The 5,445-nt window shown below is 53.6% G+C and overlaps 1 long non-coding RNA gene across 1 annotated transcript; it reads right to left on the bottom strand.

Moving 5' to 3' along the window:
* Nucleotides 1–1,379: 1,379 nt before the first annotated feature.
* LOC121136077 lies at nucleotides 1,380–5,445 on the bottom strand. Its single transcript, XR_005873207.1, has 3 exons — nucleotides 5,342–5,445; nucleotides 3,924–5,210; nucleotides 1,380–2,069 (listed from the first exon to the last, which is right to left on the bottom strand). It is a non-coding gene; the product is annotated as an uncharacterized LOC121136077 (long non-coding RNA).

The following is a 5,445-nucleotide window of genomic DNA, read 5'->3' as shown; positions in this document are numbered from 1 at the left end:
CATGCATTTAAAAGGCGTGGTTCTGAGAAAGGATCTGTAGGCTTCACTTGATGCCACAGGGGTCTGGGTTGCCAGAAAGGTAAGCATCACCTTGGACTGTGGCCTCCAGGCTGCGGGCCAGGATTCCTTCCCTGACAGTATACATTTCTTGCTTCCCAGGGCACCTGTTGAAGTGAGAATAAACCCATCCCCTCTCTCCATTCCTCTAGACACCAGCTCCCCTCAACTCCTGTCCAGGCCCTCTTCCTCCAACTGCCTAATTAAGGTCACCGCTCCCTAAGCCACACAGAGCAGGTGCTGTCTCTGCTGAACACTCTGGTCTCCCACAAGGCAGAAGAAGCTAATCTAAGTGAAGAGGGGCTGCCTGTACGGTCCAGCTGTGGACCTGTCCTCAGATAACATGCTCACTCGTGGCTCCTCTGTCTGTCTCCCTGCCAGCCCAAATCTGCCAGGGATGGCGCAGAGATGGGTGCAAGGCGGGTGCAGCTGGCATCTGGGAATAAAGGACTGCACAGACACGGGCAAACCATGAGACCACACAGGCACAGAGGAGAGAGTGACTGCTGGAGTGCCAGCCACTGCCTTGCGGTGGGTGCTTCTGTAGGCCCACTGTGGGAAGGAAGCCAGAGTGAGACGGGAAAAGTCCGGAAGAACTAGGCTAATAGCGTCTCACCTGACACACTGGTCCAGCAGTCAAAGCCAGGGCCCCCAGGTCATGGCTACGGCCACGTGCAGGGTTCCATTGTGGAAGTCCCTAAGTGGAACCCTGTTGTCCGCGTCACATCCCCATCTTGAGAGGCCTCTCAGGAAGGAAATCAGGTTCTCCCTCACACTCAGCAGCAGTCCCTAACTGCACTCATGGGGCTGCCCCTCAGCTTTCTATAACTCCCGACTCAATTGTTGGGCTGTTGAACTTTCTCAGAGATATCCATGGACACCTCAGTCCCAGAGACACCCTTAAGTCAGACTTTTCTTCCCACAGCCCACTGTGGACATCTTTTTTTTTTTTTTTTTTTTTTTTTTGCCTTTTCGAGACAGGGTTTCTCTGTAGCTTTGGAGCCTGTCCTGGAACTCATTCTGTAGATCAGGATGGTCTTGAACTCACAGAACTCCGCCTGCCTATGCCTCCTGAGTGCTGGGATTGAAGGCACACACCACCACCGCCCAGTTGTGAACACCTTATAATGTTGACTTAGTGCAGTACCCCATGAGGGACTGAGTCCAGCTTCCCCATGGGCACAAGGAGGGGCTGGGAATTGAGCTCACTTGGTGAGGTGCTTGTCTAGCATAAGAGAAGGCCTGGGTTTGATTCTCAGCACTGCCTAAAGCTTGCTGTACTTGCCTACAATCCCACCACTCGGTAGATAGAGACAAGAAGATCAAAGGTTCAAAACCATTTATTGACTGCATAGTGAATTAGAGGCCAGCTTAGGCTACATGAGATCCTACTTAAAAAACAAACAAAAAAACCTGCAGATATTCTTGGGCATAGCAGAAATGAACCACCCCTCTGACTCTCAGGGGTCACTGTGTGATTAAGACCTAAGAGGGATCACTGCTTCTTACCCTTGACCTCTGGACCTCCTGGGACTGGGAAGTAAATGTTGACCGGATTGATTCACACCACCCTTGGAAATCAGTGGTCAGCTGCTGACCACACTGTCAATTATTCAGGCTCCCAGGGATTGCATGGGGAGCATAGATGGTTTAACTAATACGTGACTACATTGTCCTCCTCTCAGAGGCATGGGCAGCACCCAGAGCACCTCCCTGGATAATCTAGGGTCCCAATCCTACCCCTACACCCACACCCAGAATTCAGTTCACACATGGTTCTCGAATCCCTCCAGGCCTTCCCAAGCCAGGGACTGAGTCCCAAGAGTAGCACTGACCACTGGAGTGCCCTGAAGCGAGTCTCATTTCCATTCCAATGGACACAGCTTTTCTTGTCACTGCGGGAGGCTAAGAGGCACAGGACCACGTGGGCAGGAGAGGCACTCCACAGACACGCCAGACCCTTAGGAACAAAGCTTTGAAGGCGCAGGCCATCTCGTGGCTCTAGGTCTTTTCTGGAACAAATAATAGACATGATGGTGAGTTGGGGGCAATTCTAGCCCCCACATGCCTCCTCATATAATACCCTGCTAACACTCAGCAAGGTGGCTGCTGGTGGCATCTCAGTCATTCAGTCAAGGGCAGTTTTTACAGATGACTTCCTGAAAGGCAGGAAAATGTGCCCAAGGTCACACATCCTGTGTAAACAATGTGACTTCAAGTCCCTTCTGTCAACTTTTGTTTTAGAGTCGTAGGATGGAGGTGGGTGAACATTAGGTAGATGCCATGTAGGAGCAGGGCTGTGGAGAAGAGACTAGAGACAATATAGCAGGAGGGGCCAGGATGAAGGATGGGGTGGGTGACAGAGAAGACCTTCTAGAAGGGTCACACTCTTTGGAAGAGGAGGTCCTGAGGAAGGCCCCTTCTGAGCCTGGAAGGGGATTGTGTAGGGTTGGGAACAGCTGAGCCTGGGCCTCCCCTGGCCCCTCAATGCCCACTTTACTCTCTGTTGTTGTATTTGTAAGCTTTAGTTTCCAAAGCCAACAGGTGGGCAGGCTGGACCTGAGCCTTCTTACTGAGGGCCTCCCCTACGGTTGTCTCTGTCCCAGTTCCTCCCCCGCAGACCTGAGCTGCAGCACCGAAAGCCGGGTCCCTTCTCTGCTCTGGTTATTCTTCCTCTGAACACACAGGGACCCACACTCCACCCTCCCTCACCCTCCTGTCTGCTCTCTGTCCTCCTAACAGCTTGAATCCATTCCACCCTAGCAATCCCTGTGCGTCCAGATACGGGAATGGGCGCCTGCGAGATGGCTAAGCGTGACCCAAGGTCGTCACGACAAAGCGAGTCCTTACTGAATTTATAGGTGAAGCGTGTACGATTCACGGTGCGAACCAAGACATGTCTGAATGAATGCGAAAGGGTACTACTACTAATTGTGAGTTATTAATTCTGCCAACAGCACAGAGCAAGGCCAGGCAAACATAGTCATGGTCATTCAGACTCAACAGAAGGAGGGGAACACGTCCAGTATTGACAGCTTGATGGCAGGGGGAGTCGTGGCCAATCCGACAGCAAGTTTAGGGAAGACTGTGGCGCTTGTGGTGACAATAGCCTACATCACAGGTTTCAGTGTTCCACTCCTGATTGACAGGGAGGAGAGCACTGCCGGCAACATGGATGTCCTGAACCAACAAAGAGCAGGGAAGGAAAGCCTTGCAGCTTTGCCACGCCTGTGTCTGTACCAGGCATTACTAATTGATCCCAGCATCCCCATTACCACGTAGCCCTGATTCAAGCTCACAGCACTCAGTACAGTGCTCTGGGATTCAAGACTGGCAAATATTACCAACTGAGGCCTAGGATCAGACTCAGGAGAGAACAAGCCTGAGGCCGCATCCCCCAATGTGGTTAGAAGCCTGGAAATTTTCAAAAAGATGTTTTTGGTGTGGGTGGTTAGGCTGGGCTGACTGCCAAGCAAGCCCCAGGGATCCTCCCGTCTCTGCCTCCCCAGTGCTGGAATTACAAGCACGTCACCATTCCCAGCTTCTTACTCGGATCCAGGGATCAAACTTAGGTTCCCAATTTGTGTGGTACACACTTTATCAACGGAGTGATTTCCCCCGCCTCTAGGAGCCTGAAATTTGAGAGGAGTGACCTTTGAGTGGGCTACTAACCCAGCCCAGTTTCTGAATTTCTCAGCCAGGCTCTGGAAAGATGTCTTAGGCTAGGCAGGCATCATTCAGTTGGATATCTTGACAGGAGCCTTCAGCCTGGGGACCCACCACAGAGACTGCCCACAGGGGAAGATAGGTCAAGCTGGTTTAGTGGGGTTGACCAGAAGGCTAAGAGACTGGAAAATTCTACTCACCTGTGAGCTGTCATCTGCCCCAGAGTCCCCAGAAGGGGGTCATGGTGAGGCACCCTGGTGACAGCCGCTTGGGTCCTGGCTCTTAGGAGGCACAGAGGTTGGAAACGGCCTTTAGAGGGGAAGCTTCAGGCTTGCGTGCCCTCTCTCTTAGAGAGAGTGGCCGAGGGGCCAGCTGAGGATTAATTGGAAGGAAGGAACCCCAGTGACCTGAGGAGGGCTGAGAATCCAATCCTTGGCCAGGACCCGTGGAAGCTTCTGCTTATGTTCTCCATTGAGCCTGCCACAGCCCAGCTTAAAGCCTGGGAGCCAGAGCAGGTGTCAGAAGGGAAAGGGGTTTCCATGTGATCCCACAGGGTAGGTAGGTATGTGTGTGTGTATGTGCGTGTGCGTGTGAGTGTGTGAGTGATGTCATACACACAGCTTAACACAACCAAACCTTTAGCAAAATGATTGCCATTATAATCACAAGTGTCCGAGAGTCTTACAGTGGACAAAAGTATCATCAGGGGTCCTAGGAGACGTGACAGAGCCCACTTGATGACTGCTATAAGAAAATGAAAGCTCAGACACGTGGGGAGCCATTCCATAACTGTTTACCACAGAAACCCAGAGCAGGATAGGACTGGCAGGGAGGTGACTGCTAGAAACAGGATGGACAGAGGCTCAAGGTGTGGTGTGAGGAACGTTGTGGCACTGCCTCGCCTAGACCTCACCTACAAGGTCTAGAGAGTCAATAGCTACAGGCGTAAGACCCACGGGCAGCGTGAGTCACCATGATGTTGGTTGGCTCGGGGCCGCAGCTCCATACCAGGCCCTCTGGATGTTGTGAGCCTTGAGGAGGCCTCTCCTTCCAAGATCAAACCTCACTCTTAGAACCCATCACTAGGTGTGGACCGGAAGCATTGCTGTTCTGCTGGAGGGGGCAGGGAGACCGTCACCTCCCAGCCCAGTGAGGAGGCAGAGCAGAATCGAGTCCATGTGGGTAAAGGAGGCAGAGCCTGGGCGCCAGCGGTTCATGGTCACGAGCCTGAGGGTTCCTGGGGAACATGTCTGCAAGCTCTGACGACCGCCCCTTCCTGGAGGGGTGCGTGGGGAGAAGGGCAGCCGCCCAGAACTGCTCTCTGTACCCCTCCGCATCAGGGCTGCAGAAAGGAGTACAGGAGTCCTCTGAATGGGAGACACTGCAGAGGACTCCCGGTGCGGGACTCTGCAGAGAGATCTGGCGGACTGCGGACGCGGAGTACGGAGAAAAGATGTCGCAGGAACGCGAGTCTCGGAGAGGCTGGGCTGAGGAAAGGAGGGAGAGTGGGGACTGGCGGAGGAGACCCAGGCCTGCTCCGGGCCAGCCCTTCTCTGGCAGCTGACTGCTGCTGTGGGGAACTCTGAGGCTGCCGAGGTGGGCAGCAGACCAAGCTTACCTCCCTGTTTCCTTTATCCCCTCCTGCTGGCCTTGGTGGCCGCTAGGCACAGCCTGAGCCATTCTCCAGGCCTGAGCTGCTCTCCCGCTCCGGCCCTTCCCTCA

The sequence above is a fragment of the Mesocricetus auratus genome, unplaced genomic scaffold (genome assembly GCF_017639785.1).
Source record: "Mesocricetus auratus isolate SY011 unplaced genomic scaffold, BCM_Maur_2.0 Super-Scaffold_100047, whole genome shotgun sequence".
Lineage (NCBI taxonomy): Eukaryota > Metazoa > Chordata > Mammalia > Rodentia > Cricetidae > Mesocricetus > Mesocricetus auratus.
Note: the sequence above shows the minus strand (reverse complement) of the source record. Positions and strands in the feature narration are given on the sequence as shown.